The sequence below is a fragment of the Lycium barbarum genome, chromosome 1, assembly GCF_019175385.1.
Source record: "Lycium barbarum isolate Lr01 chromosome 1, ASM1917538v2, whole genome shotgun sequence".
Lineage (NCBI taxonomy): Eukaryota > Viridiplantae > Streptophyta > Magnoliopsida > Solanales > Solanaceae > Lycium > Lycium barbarum.
This window is the reverse complement of record NC_083337.1, coordinates 95,770,886-95,796,477: the sequence shown is the minus strand read 5'-3', so window position 1 is coordinate 95,796,477 and position 25,592 is coordinate 95,770,886.

The window sequence follows — 25,592 nt, the reverse complement described above, 5'->3', positions numbered from 1 at the left end:
TATGGGATATGGATCGGGCCGTACGTTCCTCGACACTGTGACCTATGTATATCATATGCCCTCAGAGGCATTCCCAGTAAGCAGAGATATACAGATATGTTTTGATAGTTAGACATATAGATGCATTCATATAGATATGTTCAGATAGTCAGACAAATAGATGCATTCATACAGATATGTTCAAATAGTCAGACATATAGATACATCCTGTCAACCAGTTTGGCCTATGATTTTCAGGTTTTAATCATGACTCCTATGTGTATGTTACTCTTTTACCTTACATACTCGGTACATTTTCTGTACTGACACCCCTATTGCTAGGGGAGTTGCATTCATGCCCGTAGGTTCAGATAGCAAGGAAGACAGATTGCATCCTTAGGCTGCTTCTTAAGCTTGACAGCAAAGCACTCCTCTCTTGTTGGAGTTGCCGTCTAGACCTGGTCTATGTTTTGATGTTTATGGGTAGGGCAGGGGCCCTGTCCTATCTGCAGCATGTCCAGTATGTGAGTAGAGGCTCATAGACACTTACATTCAGTCAGATAGTATGGCCCGCTCAGCACTGGTTTGATTATATAGTTTTATGGGGTAGCCTTATCGGCTTGTACCCTGTTCAGTTTAGTGATGGATGTGTGTATATACCTTTCGAGGATGGTGACCCTCCAGTTTATGATACTTATCAGTCAGCAGATTATGTTGTGAGTGCCCTCAGGTGGCCCAGAATAAGCACGAGCAAGTATGTTATGTATGTATTGTGGCATCTAGGAGGTTAGCTTCTGGGTGTCCATCATAGTCCTCCGGTTGGACTGTGACGTTCCGTTTAATTAAATTAAAAGCATTCTAAAACTTCTCCTTAAAAGCGTCTCATAATTGTTCATTCAATCATAACTTACCAAACATCCGATTGTCACATTTTCCCTTCATTCTTTCTTTATAGCATAGACATTCAAACAATTCATTTGTAAAAATTTCGGCAGAGTTTCCTTTATACTTCTTACTGCCTCATTTCTGCACACGGCCTAGAAAACACATCCAATGCCCTACAGAGCGATCACAATTACCCGTAATATCTAGCTCAAGTTCTTATAGCAAAGTCTATCAATACCAGTAAAGCAGGACACATACCTTTCGGAGCATCAACTTTATTTCTCATCAATTACCTCCTAGCGGCAAAATCAACTTCTTATCCACAATCAAAACGTTGAGGGTTAGAATCAGGGACATCACATCCTATAATTTAGCTCTACATCACGATCTAAGATAGGAAGGAATAGTCAATGGTTCCTAAAAGCCCTGAAACCTCTTGTTTATAAGTGTGGCGCGCTTCACACCCATAAACAAGACTTTACTGGAAACAGTCTGTAGACAACCTTAGGACAGAACTGCTTTGATACCAAGTTTTTCACGCCCCAAATCTGGAGTGGCGTGACCGTTACTCGGTGCCAAACTAGGCCCGACTGAACCACTTTAAATCTGAAACACTGATAAGGCCTACCTACACACAGACAATGCCAACAAGACAGTGAGGCTGTAATCTGAATTTATATATATATATATATATATATTCTAACTATCTCGTTTGAACTGGGCAATCACATACCCAAAATATATATACACAACTGAGCGAGACGACGAGGCTGCTATGTATGTTGTACAACAAAAATGAGAGCCGACAAGGTTACAAAACATCCCAACTACATATAACTTTCTACAGACCTCTAGGGAACACGAGCTGTTGAAAGGACAGGATAAGGCAACGTCATACCCATATATATATATATATATATATATATATATATATATATATATATGTCAAAATAGCATACCAAAATGGACTGCAACTCCAAACTAAGTGGAGCGCCCTGACTGCAGCTTAGTGGAAAACCTACTGAGCTGGATCACCAATCTGGCTACCTGAACCTGCTGGCATAAACGCAGCGCCCCTAAGCAAAAGGGACGTCAGTACGAAACAATGTACTGAATATGTAAGGCAATGGGATAACTATAACTGAAATAAAAATAATACAAGCTGGAGGCCAAACAATGCCCTGAAAATCTGACCTGACTTGTCTCATATGAAATGAAATATAATACTATTATATATCTCACTAACCAAGTGGCCAGACAACTAAAAATTCTAACTGACCCGTCGGCTAGGAAATCTGTCTCGCTAACCCGTAGGCTAGGCATTCTATATCACTGACCCGTAGGCCAGGCATTTAGTCATACTGACCAAGTGTTCAGGCTAAAGAAAATGTATCACTAATCAAGTGGCCAAGATAAACAAAAATATATATGTATTTCATGCAGTATATCATGCATATGCTGAAAAACACTGATACTGTAACATGTCTCTTTTGTCTCTCTATAAACTCAAGGACATAGGGAGGGGATATATCCCCTCAGAAAGAACAACATAACACTCAGAAAATATGCCACAATATGACAAGCTCTACATTGAAAAATCTCTAGGTTCTTTACGCTCCTACCATATATGGAATCATGACAAGAAAAGAAGGAATAGCCTTAACATACATGGAAGTTCACTTCTCGACCTTCCAACCTACTTCCAGTCTCATAATCTACATATAAAGCCATTCATACTATTTTTAGGCTTATCGTCATATGTTTATCTTAAGCCTTCAAATTAAATCCTTTTAGAATCTGCTGAAATTCAGGCAACATCTCCCATGTATTATCTACTTCCTCCAAATTTCAAAACAACTCCCAAAAAACATTAACAACATCAAGCATAATGTAATCAAGATAATACACGACAAACATATTCAAATTCGTCCGAAACGTCCTTCGAAATCAGTCCATAAGCCAACAACATCAACATATCTATCTACGACCTTTATGTCATGTTTTCCCTTACTTTAAACCATTAAAATCCTTAAAATAAACGACTTAATATCAAACTCAAGATGAAAAACATACCTTATAACTTGAAGAACTTTTCACCTCACATAATTTACCCTAAAGATTATCCACCACAACTTCAATTAGAAGTACGAACAAGCTCCTTCCATGAACTAGATAAGGAATTTATGGCTTGATCTTCTTTTGATTTGGTTTGGAATGGTTTGGAGTGTTGAAGAGAGCCCATAGGGTCTAGAAGGTTCTATTTTGGTGCTCTTGTATTATTCAGAGACATAGACATTTATGTATTAGTATTCCAAACTGTTTTATTCTCCTTAGGTGCTCTTGTATTATTCAGACTAGACCCTGGGGATTTTTATTGTCTTCCGCACTTTCTACTACTTATATATAGATATATCGTGAGACTTACGTATTTTGTTCTATTCCAATGTTTTAAATTCATTCTTTCGTGTATTTATTCATTGTTGAGTTGAGGGTTTGCTTACTGAGGTGGAAAAGTAAGTGCCCACACGGGCTCAGCAAAATGGGTCGTGACATTATAATGTTGAAACTATGCAGGTCAGTTAACAAAATTCCCTTTCCTAGTCATTCAATGACATGCAATAGGATTTGTGTATTATTTGGATTCCTTCCTTGTTGATTCCACTCCTTGTTCATATAGGAGGCTTACTAATCCTTACAAATATGGCAAGGAATCTTTCATGCTTGAGCGCCATTCTTTCCATAATTCTACAAATCCGAGTTTTCGTAGGACATGCGCTAGAACATGTTCACGGACCTATTTCATTTACCTAGTTCGTCCATCTCTGAATATCTACACTGCTGATCTAGAACATGTTCATGTACTTGTTCCACCAATCTCTTTCATTCTTCATTTGTCATTGAACTGCTTTTCAGATCTTGGCTGGAACATGTTGACAGACTTGTTTCATATAACTGTATAGTTCTGGTTTGTAACTGGTCTTCTCCACTCCTTCACCACCGATCACTTCTATATCATTCATCCATTGCACCTAAAGAACTGTGATCATCCCTCTTCTTTATATGATGACTCTTTGGTATATAACATGTTTGTACATTTTTTCTACTTCTTCATCTAATTATTTCTTTATTGAGTCATCTCTCCCTTTTGCTGCCTTGTTCAGTTGTTCTATTCATTGAATCATTTATGCTGCATATTAAAAATCTCTGTAGGGTGGGTCACTTCATTCTTTGTGTTTGTCTGCTTCACATGTATGTCACGACCCAAACCCCGTGGGCCGCGACTGGTACCCTAACTGGATACCCATACGTACCTATCTGATCGAATTCGAATCATACAAATATTTTATTTATTTTTTTCGTTTCAAAACAGAAGTACGGAAATAGGCCGATACAAATACGGCACGCGCGCAACCATACGTATATATACATATATACCTGAACATACAGACATTTACAAGTAAGCCGATAAGGCTAACATACAGACGAAACCCGTAACCCACACATCTATCTACAGGCCTCTACAGACATACAAAATCATATGGCGGGACAGGGCCCCGCCGTACCCAGAATATACACACATACGGAGTACACAGAAGACAGAAAATATATACCAAAAGATATGCTCCGGGTCAAAGGAGCTCTTCAAAAAAAGCAGAGTCGGAAACCTACGCGGGCGGCGTATCACCTGGTGCGTCTGTACCTGCGGGCATGTAGCGCAGCCCCCGAAGAACGGGGGTCAGTACGGAAAATGTACCGAGTATTTTAAAGCAGAAACATAACAGATATAAACATAGTCCGAACCGGAGTCACAGAAATATAACGGACAGGACCATAAATCAGACTGACGGACAGAGTTATGATCCAGACAGACATACAGAATCGTGTTCCATACAAATAAACGGAATTATAGTTCGGACAGACAGACGGAATCACAATACGGACGGATGGGCAGAATCAGAACCCATACGGACATACAGAGTCAGAATCCATACCGACATACAGAAATAGTCGAAGCACAGACGGACAGACAGTAGTATGTCAGACAGAATTATGCATGCAGAGTAGCACAGAGTCATACAAAATCATACAGAGGCGTGTGCTTTATAAGTACAGATAGCACACGCATATATTCATACAGATCCCGGCCCTGTCTGGGGGCGCGGTAACAGAACCCGGCCCTCTTAGTACGGGACGCGGTGGACAGACAGAATCATATCAGATCATATGCCATCCTGGCCGCCATCCCCATACACAGATCATACAGACATACAGATCCCGGCCCGTACGCCGAGGGACGCGGTGAACAATGCAGAGAAAATATGCACGATAACAGAACCTGGCCCGGGTCGCAGTGAAAGAATGCATTGAGACAGACACGAATCGATAAATGAGAAACCACCTACCTACAGACTCAACATACAGACTCGATCAATCAGAAGGGTGCCAAACGGCGAGCCAAAATCAGAATATCCAGATAGTATGCATAGCACGCGCTCATATCCTAGTTAGGAAGGCACGACAGATTATCAGAATGGGATGCTCGGATGTTCAGAAATCATATTGTATAAATTACACAAAACTATCCATAATATTCACAAAATAATAGTTCAGAAGTTTTTGGAGAAGATCGGACCAAAACAGAAGTATTTTAAAAATCGTACCGGAAGTATCGGGCCTTGTGGGCCCACCTCGGACCAACCCGAGGCTACATACGTAAATTACTGATGATTGACCTTATGAGGTCACCCATACTCATTCGGAAGTGTTCCGACTCCGTTTGGGGAAGTTTTGTGCAAAATCTCACTTTAAGGGCAATTTGTAAGAAAATAGGTTCAATTGAACTGAAGGAATTAGAGCGGTTTTCCGTCTCGAATTCCGGGGAACGGAGTCGGACCTAAGGCTCGCGGCCGAGCCTACCACATCCAGAACATGCCTAGGAACGTAGAGAAGTGCTTCACATACCTCGATGGCGCCTTATGCTCGCTCGGCGTCAATCCAAATTTCGTCCAAAATCTGGAAATGGTCAAGTTTACCATTTGGTTAGTTTCATTCTTTCAATACCCCAAGCTTACACATACTTGCCTACCGAAATTTCGGCAGCATTTCCTCTGTATATACGACATCCCCAAAAGTTAAAACACAGCCAACAACCAACACAACAACCCAGAGAATGATATCAAACAACAACAAACATCAAGACATACATTAAGGCATCATTAGCCGTCTTCCAACATAACGAAACATTTTTCGTTTCAAACTTACATTTCCAAACCAAACTTATTATTTTCGCATCTATTATCCATCAAGATCATTATAGCATACGTCGGAGGCATATCATACCATTTCCACACAATATACACACGATATACAAACATACAAACTTTCCATTAAAGCCACTACTTATCCAATTTTTCCAACCTTCCACATACAAGTTCATCAACACATTTTTACATTCCAAATTCATTATCATCAATCACAATTTTAAGACATTAGGCTAAAGCGACTCTCTTTCCGACAACGACTTAACAAACAATTCCTCGTTTTTGGCTTAACCATTATCCCTCAATCTACTTCACAAAGCCATAACACAATTAACATACAACCAAAATCAAATTCACATTCCATACTACACATAGTACCACACGGCCAACATACTATATTTTCCAACTCTCACTAATTCATCCCACTTTCCTTTCTAATATAATTTCCACCATACTACAACTAACTTACACAAGAATTCAAACCATTACAATCATGCAATACATACACATGCATTCGGCCACCACCCATATTTTTCAACATACAAAATTTCCATGTTTTTCCTTCATTCACACATACTACAACATACCTATATCATTTTTAACACAACAAAAGCATGGAATCCTTACCTTTCTTCAAGTTCTTCACTTGGGGTTGAAGTTGTTTTCTTGCCAAAATCTTTATATCAACTTGTAGATAATCTTGTGCTTAACAATAATCTCTCAAGGGATGAACTTTTTAAACCTAAGAATTGGCTCAAAAAAAATTTCTTTCTTTTCCTTTTCTTTCTCTCTTGAACCCGAACCCTCTCTCTCTTTTCTTCTTGATTTTTCTTTGATTTTTCTTGAAGGTTCCACAAGATAAGGCAACTTTTATTATTTTTTCATCACATGGGAATTGGTTTGCCCATGGACTTGGGCCTTTGTTTGGCCGGTTGGGCCATTCCCATTTGGGCCTAATTCTTCTTATCATTTTTTTTTTTTGAGCCCAAAATTGTTGGTTACATATTGATCCATAAGGCAAATTTCCAAAATTCCGATTTTTGCCCTTGGCCACCTTTCGTAATTCTATACCATTGACTTCATAACTCACACATTCACACCAAGTAGTGTCCAATTGTGGCCTTATTCATCACAAGTCCATTTATCTTGAATTTTTCGAATAAACAAAAATGTCGGATGTAACATTCTCCCCCCCTTTAGAACATTCGTCCTCGAATGTTAAATTGACCTTATGGGGCGCCATACTACTCCGGGAGGGTTCTCTTTATAGTCGTCCTTTGCTGACTTGCCGACATGGCTTCTTTACCAACATTATGAGGTAATTTTTCACATCACAGATTTAGATGCTTTCATAATATATCTTCTCGTACCCCACGCAATCGTCGAACCATAAGCTATATTCTTGTAACTGACGAACGCTTTCCAGACGTCATAGTCCGTATCATTTCTTGTTACACTCCGGAGATTTCTACCACATCGATATAATCCCACTTCATTCCAGACACTTCTTATCAACAGATTCAGGACTGTAACCGGACGCGTAAAAGTATATCGGACAGATTCGTAATCGGAAGCAGACATGCCAAACTATGGCGGATAGATTCATAATCAAAAGAAGAGATACGGAAGTATGTCAGACAGATCTGAGATCAGAGTCAGATGTATAAAAAGGTATCGGACGGACTTCGAAATCGGAATCAGGCTTACAGAGATGTATCATACAGAGTCACACTTAGAATCAGACATGCGGAGATGTATCAGACAGATGCGTGACCAAAATTAGACGTACGGAGGCACACCAGACGAATTTATATCCAGAGTCAGACATACAGAGGTGTGTCAGACAGATTCGTAATCAGGTTTAATCGTACAGAGACATGTCAGACAGAAACGTATTCGGAGTCAATCATACAAATCGCATTGGGTGTCGCTTATCGACTTTTTCAAAGATTCTGCTTACTCGCTCTACTTATCTCTCTCCTTCCCTACTATCCATACTCTTTTTCCTTTTACAACTATCGTCATACTGGACTAACTTATGATGTAATTGGGCGTTTTCTATCCCCTGACAACATTCGGGTCGTCGCTGACTGTTATCCAGATTTGCTAAATTTTCCGAGTGGTATCGCACCTTTCCTTTTTGCCCCTTTAACCCGCGTCGGTCTGTGTGGTATCTGTAAAGGCGCTAATTACTCCATACATTCTCTTTTCCTTTAAATTACCCCAAATTTTCATTTATATCAGTCATACCTGCACTTGTGCAAAACTTTGCATTACTTCCCAGGGGGTCACCCATCCCAGAATTGCTCTGGCTTGAGCACGCTTAACTCCGAAACTTTCATGCATTTTGACGCGTTAGGGCTAATATAATATCGCCGATTGCCCCTCACGACCTTTGTCACGAAATTTTAGAGTAACTCGGGGTCTTCGCAGATTTTCTGAAAATTTTTTTTTTGGTAGCGGGTCCCACCCCCGGCTAAGTCATACCATTACCATATTGCTTTTCTAAATCTCGGTATCCACCAAATTAACATTTATCTTACTATTTCCAATACCCAGAAGTATAAGATCACGTAATTCAGCAAAATACAAACTTATCCATACATACATTTCTCAAAAAGGATTGGCTGGCGTACCTGGGCGTGCACTCGAAGACGCTCCTGGATCCTGCCGGCCGGTTAAAGCAAACACGCGGTTCGAAGGACCGCTGTAACCAGAAGCTGCACCACGTCCTCTGCCACGACCCGCTGGCGCTGGTGCTGGTGCTGGTGCTCCTCGCCCCGCAGGGCGCATGGCTGCTGAAGGAGAAGATGAGCCTGCAACGGACCCAGCAGGCCGGGCTGAACCCGAACTGCCCTTAAGTGGGCACTCTCTGACTCGATGGTCTGGGCTCCCACAAAAATAACAAGCGCCCGTAGCGCGGTAACACTCCCCCGGGTGGGGCCTCCCACAATAAGAACACGGGGGTATGGGTGGCCTCGACTGACCGGGACCTCTGGAGCTCTGTCCTGCGAACTGTGGGGGCGTACTGTAGGCTGGCTGGGACGAATACCTATTTCTCTGCCGCTGGGAAGGCTCGCTCTGAAATCCCTCTGAATACCCAGCCGATCTGGCTCTCTTAGGCTGGCCCCTGTCGTAACCCCTATCAGGCCGACGTTCCCTACGTCGGTCCTCCATGCCCTGGGCGTGTGCCTGTACCCGGGCTACATGCATCCCTGGCTGAGCAGCCACAGCCAAACAACCATCAATCAGATAAGAGTCCAGTCCCATCACATACCTGTGCACCCTGTCGGCCATCTCAGCTACTATGGTGGGTGCATACCTAGCCAGTGAGTCGAACTCTAGGCTGTACTCGCGAACACTTCTACCATTCTGTCTCAAGTTCAAGAACCGATCAACCCTAGCTCTTCGTAGCTCTGGTGGTAGAAAATGGTCAAGAAAGGCCTTAGTAAATTCGGCCCATACCGCTGCGGGCGCGTCGGCACCCCTGGAGAGCTGCCAAGACTCATACCAATTTGCTGCCACCTCATACAGTCGATACGAAGCCAACTCCACAGACTCAGTCGGCGAAGCCTTAATCAATCGCAGTGTGCTCTCCATCTTTCTGATGAACTCCTGGGGGTCCTCCTCAGATTTTGTCCCGGAGAATTCTGGAGGACTACATGTCAAAAACTCGCGAGCCCTGGAGCTCTCATACCTGTCCGCACGACCGCCCCCAAATCCATGCCTACGAACCTGCTCCGCCATTAGTGTGGTCAATAACTGAACCGCATCTCGCATGGCCCTACTCTCCGCCCCTGCCGGTGGAGCTGGAGGCTCGGGCACTGGAACCTCAGGAGCTTGCGGTGGAGCCGTCTCCCGATTAGCAGCCCCTGCTGTTCTAATATCCTCTCGCGAAGGGGGTGTAACAGACCCAGACGACGGGGGCACATCCTCAAGTGCAGGCTGAACACTGGCCCTGGTAACCCTCGGGGCCCGGCTGGTCTCTCCTGCCTCAATCCTGGCCTTGCCTTTCTGGGCAGCTGTTGCCTTCTTCGGAGGCATCACTGAAACATAGCAGATCGTTAGGAGAGGTTCATCCTACTAATACAGTTCTATCGCACGATCTAAAGATCCAAAGAAGGGTAACATCCTAAATGCCCTGTAGCTTCCCGTTTATAGATGTGGTGCACAACACATCGATAAACAAGACTCTACTAGACACGGCCTGTAGACATTCCGAGGACTAACCGCTCTGATACCACTTTTGTCACGACCCAAACCCCGTGGGCCGCGACTGGTACCCTAACTGGATACCCATACGTACCTATCTGATCGAATTCGAATCATACAAATATTTTTTTTTTTTTTTCGTTTCAAAACAGAAGTACGGAAATAGGCCGATACAAATACGGCACGCGCGCAACCATACGTATATATACATATATACCTGAACATACAGACATTTACAAGTAAGCCGATAAGGCTAACATACAGACGAAAGCCGTAACCCACACATCTATCTACAGGCCTCTACAGACATACAAAATCATATGGCGGGACAGGGCCCCGCCGTACCCAGAATATACACACATACGGAGTACACAGAAGACAGAAAATATATACCAAAAGATATGCTCCGGGTCAAAGGAGCTCTTCAAAAAAAGCAGAGTCGGAAACCTACGCGGGCGGCGTATCACCTGGTGCGTCTGTACCTGCGGGCATGTAGCGCAGCCCCCGAAGAACGGGGGTCAGTACGGAAAATGTACCGAGTATTTTAAAGCAGAAACATAACAGATATAAACATAGTCCGAACCGGAGTCACAGAAATATAACGGACAGGACCATAAATCAGACTGACGGACAGAGTTATGATCCAGACAGACATACAGAATCGTGTTCCATACAAATAAACGGAATTATAGTTCGGACAGACAGACGGAATCACAATACGGACGGATGGGCAGAATCAGAACCCATACGGACATACAGAGTCAGAATCCATACCGACATACAGAAATAGTCGAAGCACAGACGGACAGACAGTAGTATGTCAGACAGAATTATGCATGCAGAGTAGCACAGAGTCATACAAAATCATACAGAGGCGTGTGCTTTATAAGTACAGATAGCACACGCATATATTCATACAGATCCCGGCCCTGTCTGGGGGCGCGGTAACAGAACCCGGCCCTCTTAGTACGGGACGCGGTGGACAGACAGAATCATATCAGATCATATGCCATCCTGGCCGCCATCCCCATACACAGATCATACAGACATACAGATCCCGGCCCGTACGCCGAGGGACGCGGTGAACAATGCAGAGAAAATATGCACGATAACAGAACCTGGCCCGGGTCGCAGTGAAAGAATGCATTGAGACAGACACGAATCGATAAATGAGAAACCACCTACCTACAGACTCAACATACAGACTCGATCAATCAGAAGGGTGCCAAACGGCGAGCCAAAATCAGAATATCCAGATAGTATGCATAGCACGCGCTCATATCCTAGTTAGGAAGGCACGACAGATTATCAGAATGGGATGCTCGGATGTTCAGAAATCATATTGTATAAATTACACAAAACTATCCATAATATTCACAAAATAATAGTTCAGAAGTTTTTGGAGAAGATCGGACCAAAACAGAAGTATTTTAAAAATCGTACCGGAAGTATCGGGCCTTGTGGGCCCACCTCGGACCAACCCGAGGCTACATACGTAAATTACTGATGATTGACCTTATGAGGTCACCCATACTCATTCGGAAGTGTTCCGACTCCGTTTGGGGAAGTTTTGTGCAAAATCTCACTTTAAGGGCAATTTGTAAGAAAATAGGTTCAATTGAACTGAAGGAATTAGAGCGGTTTTCCGTCTCGAATTCCGGGGAACGGAGTCGGACCTAAGGCTCGCGGCCGAGCCTACCACATCCAGAACATGCCTAGGAACGTAGAGAAGTGCTTCACATACCTCGATGGCGCCTTATGCTCGCTCGGCGTCAATCCAAATTTCGTCCAAAATCTGGAAATGGTCAAGTTTACCATTTGGTTAGTTTCATTCTTTCAATACCCCAAGCTTACACATACTTGCCTACCGAAATTTCGGCAGCATTTCCTCTGTATATACGACATCCCCAAAAGTTAAAACACAGCCAACAACCAACACAACAACCCAGAGAATGATATCAAACAACAACAAACATCAAGACATACATTAAGGCATCATTAGCCATCTTCCAACATAACGAAACATTTTTCGTTTCAAACTTACATTTCCAAACCAAACTTATTATTTTCGCATCTATTATCCATCAAGATCATTATAGCATACGTCGGAGGCATATCATACCATTTCCACACAATATACACACGATATACAAACATACAAACTTTCCATTAAAGCCACTACTTATCCAATTTTTCCAACCTTCCAAATACAAGTTCATCAACACATTTTTACATTCCAAATTCATTATCATCAATCACAATTTTAAGACATTAGGCTAAAGCGACTCTCTTTCCGACAACGACTTAACAAACAATTCCTCGTTTTTGGCTTAACCATTATCCCTCAATCTACTTCACAAAGCCATAACACAATTAACATACAACCAAAATCAAATTCACATTCCATACTACACATAGTACCACACGGCCAACATACTATATTTTCCAACTCTCACTAATTCATCCCACTTTCCTTTCTAATATAATTTCCACCATACTACAACTAACTTACACAAGAATTCAAACCATTACAATCATGCAATACATACACATGCATTCGGCCACCACCCATATTTTTCAACATACAAAATTTCCATGTTTTTCCTTCATTCACACATACTACAACATACCTATATCATTTTTAACACAACAAAAGCATGGAATCCTTACCTTTCTTCAAGTTCTTCACTTGGGGTTGAAGTTGTTTTCTTGCCAAAATCTTTATATCAACTTGTAGATAATCTTGTGCTTAACAATAATCTCTCAAGGGATGAACTTTTTAAACCTAAGAATTGGCTCAAAAAAATTTTCTTTCTTTTCCTTTTCTTTCTCTCTTGAACCCGAACCCTCTCTCTCTTTTCTTCTTGATTTTTCTTTGATTTTTCTTGAAGGTTCCACAAGATAAGGCAACTTATATTATTTTTTCATCACATGGGAATTGGTTTGCCCATGGACTTGGGCCTTTGTTTGGCCGGTTGGGCCATTCCCATTTGGGCCTAATTCTTCTTATCATTTTTTTTTTTTGAGCCCAAAATTGTTGGTTACATATTGATCCATAAGGCAAATTTCCAAAATTCCGATTTTTACCCTTGGCCACCTTTCGTAATTCTATACCATTGACTTCATAACTCACACATTCACACCAAGTAGTGTCCAATTGTGGCCTTATTCATCACAAGTCCATTTATCTTGAATTTTTCGAATAAACAAAAATGTCGGATGTAACAGTGTATTTATTTATTGTTGGAATAAATCATGCTTTCAATCTTGACTAACTTTGTGCCTTCTGATTTTGTTTTTGCTCTGTGATGGAACATGTTAGCAGACCTAGTTCTTCTGTTAACCTGATACACATGCTTTGTCTGCAAACTCTGCTGAATAATTTCTTCCTTTTGAACATTGTGTTCTGAGTCACTTCACCACTCCTCACTTCACATCTCCTCCCTAATTACTTGTGATCATTCATCCATTGTACTTGATGACTCCTTTGTACACATATTCTGTTGCTCATGTGTCTTCATTCCCCTCTGCTACTTTATTGCATTGGAACATATCCATGGACCTCTTCTTACCATCCTGCGTTGACTTCTTCTTTAGACATTTTCTATTGTCCGAAACTTCTACTGCACTAGCTTTCCTCAAATGCTTGGGCACACACCTTATATCAACCCTGTGTGCTATCACTGTGCTTTCTTTCTTAGAGCTTTCACCATGCCATTAAGTTGGTTTAATTGTTCATGTCCTTTTACTTTGTCAATCATCAAAACTTCACATAAGGATTTATGCCAACAAATTCCCCCTTTTTGATGATAACAAATATGAACTGTGTAACTTGTTCTATCTATCTTATATTCCAGATTTCCTCAAGGTAAACCAAGTTAGCAATTATTCTCCCTTTTGGCATCATTAAGAAGATCAACAGGAACTGTTATAATCATTTTGATAAAATCCTGATTACATATTCACGATTGAGTATACTATGTTATACATACCATTTGACCACACATGATTCGACTAAGTGGGTAGATTGGAACACCAGGCATATATGATAATCTATATAGGCACTTTTAATATTAGCACAGTCTAGTCTATTCTTGGATTTTTTTTTTTAAATCTTCCCCCTGAGTGTGAGCATCCTTCACTTCTGTAACGATCCGCTTGGCATTATTACCTTTTTGAGACTTTTGACCCTTCCTCGAGCTTGGTTAGATAACTTTTGACTCGAGGGGACAGATGATACGCTTCCCGAGGCGTACGAGGTTGATTTTGGTGACCTTTTGGGAAAAATTAGCTTTAAGCAAAAAATAATTGACTCAAAGTTGACTTTTGGGTGAACAGACCTTTTTCTAAAATCTATCGATTCCGATAGGTCCGGATGGTCATTTAGAACTTGTGTGCATAATTGATTCGGTTCCCAGTGTACTCGGGTGCATTTTGGGACTTGGGTTGGGAAGTGGAATTGAGGTATCAGGGGTTAATTTAGTCAACGAGACCTCCGTTGAAAATTTCGAGGCCATGTGTGCGTTCGTAGCGTGTTTTTATGTGTGTCTGTGTATGTGGGTTGTGAGCAGATGGCCACAGGAATTAGTCAAAAATTCAAGTTGAGTTGTGAAAACTTGGAATCTTTCTTGTGTCTGGTGCTTGCTTTGGCGGCACTAGCACCGTGGCAACGGTACCGCTATATCGGTCACCCTGCCACAGAAGCGGCCTATGCCATTTGGACATGACTAGTGTAGCGGTCATAGGACTATGGGAGCGGCGCCACTGGACTGGTTAGCTCATCGCAGAAGTGGGTGACAGGCAGTTAGTTCATTAAATGAAGTGTTAAATGCCCTAAGTCCCTCATATATTACTATTCCGAAATGTAAGCTTTTCGGAGAAAATCTAGGATATTCTTGGAAAAGATTCTTGCTGGTAAGTCCTTATAATTTCTTTGCTTTTTCATTTCCCCTAATCATCTTAGAATCCCTTTATCTTGTTTGTTCATTAAGTGATGGAAGATTAAAAGTGAGTTTAATGAATATTCCTTCTAAGCTTCTAAATCATGATTTGTTGGTTGGGTTTAGCTTCATTAAGCATTGAATTGATGATTAGAATCATTTATTTCATAACTTCTTCCTAATTAGAGGCTAATTTGTGGAATTGGAAATTAGGGTTTATACACAAATTCAGGGGTTTTGCCCAGAATTCGAAATTGAGTGAAATGTTAATTATTCTAGCTTGTTATTGATGAAAATTGATCACCTAGAGGTTTAATTTCATGTTGGGACCTTTAGATTCCTAATTTTACCCTTCTAGTTCATAAACCCTATTCCATAGGTTGGGGATTTGGGTACTGAATAAAAGTAGGTTAGTTGGATGATTCTTCTTGATTCGAATCCCATGATTCGAATATGCTTAGACTTTCTTGATAGCGAGGCTCAAAGAAAAGGAAAGGCTAAGGTATGTTTCTTGTGATATCGCTGCTCGGCCCTCCAGGTAGGCTACGGCTTAACCTATGGTGAGGCTTCATTTAGCGAAGCATATATTTAGACGATATTCTCACAGAAAGCATGTAAACCTTCGGGTACGAAGTTGGGTTGGATATTGTCTTAGGTTGGGCCCTGTTATGTGATTGGGGCTAGCCACCCTATTATGTTGTGACTTGATTCCACGTGGTGATAGTTGTTACACCTCAAAAAATTTCATGTCATTGCCTAGTGAATAGACTAACGCAAGGTAAGGAGTATACAATTTCTCTATAAGTAAGAAAGGTTATTTAACGATTTTAATTAAGATTCCAAAGACGTTAGAAACAAGAGAAGAAACTTCATTAAAGAATGTTGAGCACAAGTTGTATTTTGAAGAAGGATGTGTAAAGTATCGAGTTAATGTCGACTTGATGATCTCTTAAAGAAGAGTTATAATGCTCCTTAGATTTGTAATGAAGTGTTAAACAAGTGTCAAGAAGGTTCCATAAGGATTGGAGATTAAACAAATGACGAAAAACATTTCTGAGAAATGGGGTTATACCACCGCTTATATGGTACGTATAACATTATACGGTCCGTATAAGGGTCCATATAACACCCAACAGGAAGATGTTTTCCCTAATGGTGAACCAAAGACACTTATATGGACCGTACAATGTTATACGGACCGCATAAGTGCTCCGTATAATACCCGACAGGCTGAATAAGTTGCAGGTATAAATACATGTTCCCACTCTTATTTTCTCATTCTTTCCACTTCTCCATCTCTCTCAAGACTTCTAGAGGGTTCAAGACATTTCATCTTCAAGAATACAAAGGAAATCAAAGGTTCATATCATAAATTCAAGTGAATGAAGTGCAAGAAGCTCACTAGGGTTCATCCAAGGCAAGAAATCCCTTTGGAAGTTGAACTAGGGTTTTCCTCAAGTGGAGTATTGCTATCAAAACTCATTCCTACTCAATCAAAGGTAAGTTTTATGATCATTCCATGTTGTTTAAAGTATTGAGAGGTTGAAAGACTTGGATTATGGAAGGAAGTAGAAAATGGGTTACAAACATGAGAATAGTGACATTGTTGAGTAGTAGATTAATATGAAGCACGATTCTTGATATGTTGTGATTATAATTACGTTATGAATGATGTTAAGAACATAGGAGAAACATTAGATGAGGATGGACGTAATGTTGTATTATGATCACGATTATGGATGACCTTGAGAGGGAGTTGTGGGAGTTGGATAATGATGAACTTGACAAAAGTTATTGGTTAAGATATTATGAATGTTATCATTGATGATTGGGAGTTGATATATGATATGGAGAAAGTTGTATAAAGAAAGGAGATGCTGCCCAATTTTCTCTAGCTTTAGCTCAAGCGTGTTTACGTTATCGATTAGCTAATATTAGTATGAACTCTCTTGAAGGTAAAAACGTGAATATTGGAGAGGAACGTTCAAGTGATAGAGTAGCTAAATGAAAAGGTATGTGAGGCTAGTCCCTTCCTTTATAATGCATGAATCTTATGACATGATTTTCCCTTATTCTCCATGACCTTCTTACATTCCGGAAATTATGAGTCTTTGTTCATGAAGAGCCACATATGAGATAAAGATAAGAGATACGTTATGAGTATGATAATGATGATGATGAGCTTAAGTATAAAGATTCTAAAGTTCATGATATGATTCTTCTACAAAGCTAATGATCCTAATTATGATTAATTGATGTCGTTCTTCGTGCTAAACTCACCTTATATGCTAATTCCTTCAAGGTGAGGCAGAATGCTCATGAAACTCCATAATGGAATCGGGGGTTCACGACCTTATGTCACCCCGATAAAGTATAGTTATCTTTGACTTCCTATGCATGCATTATGATGAGTACATGATGATGATATTACACCGTGCCTATATGGCCGGGCAGACACCGCTAAGGCGGGTAGCGTAGACACCATGTCTAGATGGCATGGGCAGATACCACTAGTGGGCGGCATGAGATAGTTACCCTGGACGCAGGAGGCCTGGACGCGGGCTAATGATTATCACACCGTACCTATATGGTCGGGCAGCTTATATATGTATATGCATACATGACATGATGATGTTATGAAGTAAGTTTGCATGCATTATTTCCTTCTTAAGTAACAGTCAGTTATGGGTTGTTCTCCATTTGAGTCTCCTTATTTATTGATATGTCATTATTGCTTATGCCTTACATAATCAGTACAATGTTAGTACTGACGTCATTTTCTTTGGACGTTGTGTTCATGCCCTGAGGTAGACAGGGAGGCGACCCAGATTCATAGGAGCTGACCAACAAATTTATGAGAGCACTCCATTATTTCGGAGGTGCTATTTGATTTATTATTTAGTGTACATATTTGGGCACGGTGGGGTCCTGTCTCGTCCTTATGTCTAGTACTCTAGTAGAGGCTCGTAGATACGTATGTGTGGGTGATATGGTCTCATGATTTCCCTCATTGTATATGTTTTATTTTGATAGCAGAAGCGCATATGTATATAAAGGCAGATATGCTTGAAATTGAAAAATGGTTTTCCTTATGATTAGATGTGTGAGGACAATAAATGTATGCAGGATAAGTTTGATGAGTATTAGAATAAGTGGTGCTCGGTAGTTAGCTCCGGGTACCCGTCATGGCCCCTCGTCGGGTCGTGACAAAAGTGGTATCATAGCAGTTCAGTCCTAGGAAGTGTCTACGAGCGGTGTCTAGTAGAGTCTTGTTTATGGTGTGTTGCACGCTACATCTATAAACAGTTGGCTACAAGGCATTTAGGAAAAATGACCATTCTTCTCCTTACCAGATCGTGTGATAGAGCCACGTTATAAGATTTTCTCCTCCCAGATTGTGTGTTATGATTTCAGTGATGCCGCCAAAGAGAAAAGCTACGGCCACCCCGAAGGGCAAGGCTACGACAGAAAGGCGGATAGAAAGCGAACCGGCAACTAATGTAGAGGAAGGTGAATCACATAATGAAGCTCCATCAAACGCCTCTCATACTCCACCTATTACAGAAGAACAGGAGGGGGCTTCCGTTCCAGCTTTTATGCCTATAGTCCCTCCACCGGCTGCTCTGGGTCAACAAAAGACGGATGCTATTCATCTATTGACACAGTTAGTTGCCGCTCAAGCACAGCGGCAGAGTACAGGTTCAGGTGACTGGGCGACTAGCACTCGAGCCCTTGATTTCATGAGTTTAAATCCTCCAGAGTTTTTCGGGTCAAAGCCGGATGAAGAACCGCAAGGTTTTATTGATGAGATGTTGAGAACGTTGAAAACTATTCATGCCTCGGAAACCAAATCTGTGGAGTTGGAATCTTATAGACTCTGGGATGTGGCGGTTCTTTGGCATAATAATTGGATATCGTCAAGAAAAGAAAATACACCTCCCCCGGTTTGGAAAGAATTTATAGATGCCTTCATCCGCCACTATTTTCTACCCGAGGTTCGTCTGGCTAGAGCAGATAAATTCTTAAATTTGAAGCAAAGAAATATGAGTGCCCGATAGTATATCCTTCACTTTAACTCAATGGATAGATATGCTCCGACCATGGTGGCCAATATGGGAGATACCATTGGATAGATATGCTCCGACCATGGTGGCCGATGTGGGAGATAAAGTGCATAGGTTCGCGAGAAGCCTAGGGCCACATTAGTTCAACGATTGCTTGATAGCTTCATTACAGGAGGGGGTGGATATTTCCCGTATTCAGGCCCACGCCCAGAATTTCGAAGAGCAGTAACATCCGCAAAGGGGTGAGCGCGATATTGATAGATAGCATAGTAAGAGAGCCAGATCTATGGGTGTCGGAAGCGATTATAGAGGGGGATCGAGGTAGTCACATTCCAGATATTCAGGCTGCTCAGCGACTAGTGCACCTCTTCAGTTTGCAGGAAGAAGATTTGATCGCTCCATTCATTCAGGATAGGGTCAGAGTTCGAGAGCCTCAGGTTCTCAGTTTGGGGTGATTTTAGCCAGCGGAGACTACCAGTACCGCGATGTAGCCAGTGCGGTAAGTTGCATTCTGGTCAGTGTCACAGAGGTTTAGATGCTTGTTATGCCTATGGCCAGGTTGGACATATGATGCAAGATTGCCCCTCGATGAGTGGTAGAGTTGGGGTTCAGCCCACAGGATCAGCGGCTAGTTCTTCTTCTGTGTGCCCGATAGGGCAGACTCCCCATATCCTAGCAGGTCGAGGTAGAGGTAGAGGGCGAGCTTCCAGTTCATGTGGCACCCAGCCCCGTATCTATGCTTTAGCCAAACGACAAGATCTTGAGTCCTCCCCAGATGTGGTTACAGGTATATTTTCTATATTTTCTCATGAGGTTTATGCATTAATAGATCCGGTACTATGCTATCTACATTACACCTTATATTACTTGACGTATTAGAGTGAGACCCGAGCCAATTAAACCTTTTGAGGTATCTACCCCGGTTGGTGATCCCGTGATAGCTGGACAAGTATATAAGAATTGTATAGTTGTGGTATGTATTCATCAGACTAAAGTTGACCTAGTTGAACTAGAAATGTTAGATTTTGATGTGATTATGGGTATGGATTGGTTGGCCTCTTGTTATGCCAATGTCGATTACCGAATGAAAGTAGTTCGATTTCAGTTTCCAGGAGAGCCCGTGCATGAATGGAAAGGTAATACAGCGTCTCCTAGAGGTAGGTTTATTTCCTACCTTAAGGCGAGGAAGATGATAGCTAAAGGCTATATTTATCACCTAGTCCGAGTTCATGACATCGAAGCAAAGCCGCCGACTTTTCAATCCGTCCCGATAGTGAACGAATTTCTGGATGTATTTCTAGATGAACTTCCAGGCCTTCCTCCAGAAAGAGAGATTGATTTTCCTATTGATGTACTACCAGACACTAAGCCTATTTCTACTCCTCCTTACCGAATGGCTCCCGTCGAGTTGAAAGAGCTAAAGGCACAGATGAAGGATTTTCTTGAGAAGGGGTTTATTAGGCCCAGTTCATCACCGTAGGGAGCACCTATCCTATTTGTGAGAAAGAAAGATGGTTCCCTATGGATGTGTATTGATTATATGCAGCTGAATAAGGTGACGATAAAGAATAAATATCCGCTACCATGAATCGATGATTTGTTTGACCAATTACACGGTGCCAAGTGGTTTTCCAAAATAGACTTGAGGTCAGGTTATCACCAAGTGAAAATTAGAGAAGAAAATATTCCCAAAATAGCCTTCAGAACAAGATATGGCCATTATGAATTTCGGGTAATGTCATTTGGGTTGACAAATGCTCCGGCGGTGTTCATGAATTTGATGAATAATGTATTCAAGCCACTCTTAGATCTGTTCGTGATCGTGTTTATTGACGATATTCTGGTATATTCTCAAACAGAATCCGAGCATGTAAACCATTTATGCATTGTCCTTGGGATTCTTCGTACTCGTGAATTGTATGCAAAATTTTCAAAATGCGAGTTTTGGTTGAATTCTGTGACTTTTCTTGGCCATGTTATTTCAGCTGGTTGCATTCGAGTTGATACTCAGAAAATTAAAGTTGTAAAGACTTGGCCAAGGCCTACAACACCTACAGAAGTTCGTATTTTCCTAGGATTAGCAAGTTACTATAGAAGATTTGTGGAAGGTTTTTCCTCCATTTCAGCACCATTGACAAAACCAACTCAGAAATTAGCGAAATTTCAATAGACTGATGCTTGTGAACATAGTTTCCAAGAATTGAAGGACAGACTGACTTCGGCCCCAGTCTTGACACTTCCAGAAGGGTCAGATGGTTATGTTGTATATTGTGATGCCTCTGGTGTTAGGTTAGGATATGTATTGATACAACATGGTAAAGTCATTTCCTATGCTTCAAGGAGTTGCGAAAACATAAGAAGAATTATCCGACCCATGACCTTTAGTTGACTGCGGTTATCTCCGCACTAAAGATGTGGAGACACTACTTATATCGTGTACATGTCGATATCTATACAAATCACAAGAGTCTCCAATATATTTTAAGCAGAAGGAGTTAAATATATGATAGAGCCGGTGGTTAAAGCTACTGAAAGATTATGATGTGAGTATTCTATACCATCCCGGAAAGGCGAATGTAGTGGCTGATGCACTTAGCTGCAAATCAATGGGTAGTTTATGTGAAGTTCCTTTGGAGAAGAAAGAACTAATCCTTGAGCTCCACCAACTAGCTAATCTTGGAGTTCGCTTAATTGACTCAGGCAGTGCAAGAATTGGTAATTATAATCCAACTGTTTCATGCTTAGATATGGAGGTGAAAGAGCGTCAATATGAAGATCCTCAGTTGAGCCATTATAGAGATACACTTCATGAGAAATAAAAGTCACCATTTGAAATTTCTATAGATGGAGTTCTTAGATACCATGACAGGATATGTGTCCCAAATGTTGCAGAATTACGTCGTCGAATTCTAGAAGAAGCTCATTATTCTCGGTATTCTATTCATCCAGGAGCGACAAATATGTACCATGATCTCAAGCTAATGTATTGGTGGAAAGGAATGAAGAATGATATAGCCGAATTTGTGGCTCAATGTCCTAATTGTCAACAAGTGAAAATTGAGCATCAAAAGCCAGGAGGATTATTGCAAGCAATGGAAATTCCAACTTGGAAATGGGAAGCAATAAACATGGATTTCATTGTAGGGTTAACTCGTTCCCGAAGCAAGTATGACTCCATATGGGTGATCGTGGACAGACTCACGAAAGCCGCTCATTTTCTTCCAGTCAGAACCACAAACTCTACAGAAGATTATGCAAGGTTGTACCTTAAGAAGATTGTGAGAGTTCATGGTGTTCCGATATCTATTATCACGGATATAGGGGCACAATTTACAGCCAAATTCTGGAAGTCTTTTCAAGAAGGTTTGGGTACTCAAGTAAAGCTTAGCACAACATTTCATCCACAAACTGACAGGCAAGCCGAACGCACTATTCAGACCTTGAAAGATATGTTACGACCATGTGTGCTAGATTTCGGTGGTAGTTTATCATTCTAGAATTCAAATGGCCCCATATGAAGCTCTATATGGAAGAAGGTGTAGATCCCTAATTGGGTGGTTTGAAGTCAGGGAGACACAATTAATAGGTCCAGAATTGATTCAACAAGCAGTGGAAAAGGTCAAGATTATCCGATATCGATTGTTGACAGCCCAAAGCCACCAGAAATCCTATGCAGACAACTGTCGGTGAGACTTAGAATTTCAAGTTGATGATTGGGTATTTCTGAAGGTATCACCGATGAAAGGCGTAATGAGATTTGGTAAGAAAGGGAAATTGAGTCCTCGATACATTGGCCCTTACAAGATTGTCCGCAAGGTGGGTTAAGTAGCTTATGAATTGGACTTACCGTCAGAACTTGAATCAGTCCATCCAGTTTTCCATGTCTCAATGCTTCAAAATTGTGTTGGAGATCCTACTAGGATCGTGCCGGTAGATGATGTTCAAGTGATAGAAAAGCTAGCCTATGAAGAGGTACCTATTACTATACTAGACCGGCAAGTACGAAGACTTACAAATAAAGAAGTAGCTTCAGTCAAAGTCTTATGGAGGAATAATAATTAGGAAGAAATGCCTTGGGAAGTGGACGAAAATATGAAGTCCAAGTACCCGCACTTATTTCTACCCCCGGAAGAGATTCAAGATGAAACATCAACATTATGAGGTATGTATGCTCTCTTTTCATGCTTTTGGTCGTTGTGGCCATAAAAATATTGCTATTCTGTTGTGACCCTGTGAGGCATGTTTATTGTGGGCTGTTGTGACAGGGTTATAGCGCCATATTATAGGGGAAACTCTAGCAAAATTTTGGTAGAATTCCTGAGAACTTAACATTCGAGGACGAATGTTTTTAAAGAGGCGAAGGATCTTACACCTCGAAAAGTTTCATGTCGTTGCCTAGTAAATAGGCTAACGCAGGGTAAGGAGTATATGATTTCTCTACAAGTAAGAAAGGTTATTTAACGATTTTAATTAAGTTTCCAAAGACGTTGGAAACAAGAGAAGAAAGTTCATTAAAGAATGTTGGGCACAAGTTGTATTTTGAAGAAGGATGTGTAAAGTATCGAGTTAATGTAGACTTGCTGATGTCTTAAAGAAGAGTTATAACGCTCCTTAGATTAGTAATGAAGTGTTAAACAAGTGTCAAGAAGGTTCCATAAGGATTGGAGATCAAACAAACGACGGAAACAATTTCTCAGAAATGGGGTTATACGCCCGCTTATATGGTCCGTATAACATTATATGGTCCGTATGAGAGTCCGTATAACACCCAACAGGAAGATGTTTTCCCTAATGGTGCACCACAGACACTTATATGGACCGTACAATGTTTTACGGACCGTATAAGTGCTCCATATAATACCCGACGGGCCGAATAAGTTGCAAGTATAAATATATGTTCCCACTCTTATTTTCTAATTCTTTCAACTTCTCCATCTCTCTCAAGACTTCTAGAGGGTTCTATACATTTCATCTTCAATAATACAAAGGAAATCAAACGTCATATGATAAATTCAAGTGAATCAAGTGCAAGAAACTCACTAGGGTTCATCCAAAGAAAAGAATCCCTTGGGAAGTGGAACTAGGGTTTTCCTCAAGTGGAGTAGTGCTATGCAAAACTCATTCCTACTCAATAAAAGGTAAGTTTTATGATCATTCCATGTTTTTTAAAGTATTAAGAGGTTGGAAGACTTGGATTATGGAAGGAAGTAGAAAATGGGTTACAAACATAAGAATAGTGACATTGTTGAGTAGTAGATTAATATGAATCACGATTCATGATATGTTGTGATTATAATTTTGTTATTAATGATGTTAAGAACATAGGAGAAACATTAGATGAGGATGGATGTAATGTTGTATTATGATCATGATTATGGATGACCTTGAAGGGGAGTTGTGGGTGTTGGATAATGATGAAATTGACAAAAGTAATTGGTTAAGATATTATGAATGTTATCATTGATGATTGGGAGTTGCTATATGATATGGAGAAATTTGTATAAACAAAAGAAGATGCTGCCCAATTTTCTCTAGCTTTAGTTCAAGGGTGTTTACTTTATCGATTATCTATTATTAGTATCAACTCTCTTGAAGGTAGGAACGTGAATATTGGAGAGGAACGTTCAAGTGATAGAGTAGCTAAATGAAAAGGTATGTGAGGCTAGTCCCTTTCTTTCTAAGGCATGAATCTTATGACATGATTTTCCCTTATTCTCCATGACCTTCTTACATTCCGAAAATTATGAGTCTACGTTCATGAAGAGCCTCTGTTACGACCCAACCCCGTAGGCCGTGACTGGTGCCCGAACTGGACACCCGTATACCAACCTGTTACATATAACATCAAACTGAAACTACGAACAATATGGAACTATACAAAAGAACTCCGAAAGTTCATAGCTGTTATACCCCGTATATTTATACGTCGAATTATTTGCAAGTAAATCGACTCAAGTTAAAGACGGGATCATTTTCGGACACGAAATAGAAACCTTTAATTTTCAATTTGAAATTAGAACATAAATTGTTTATAAATTTTATTTAGTGTAAAATATTATTGCAGATTAGGAATTAATTAATTATGATTAGATTATAAAGTAGGGATTAGTTATTAATTAATATTAATTAAGTTAATTATTAATTGTGGGCCCCACCCAAAAAAATATAAAACAATAATAAATCAAGAAAACAATTAGTGAGTCATAAAGGGGAGGGGTACGTGTCCATTGTAGGGGCAATACATATATAGT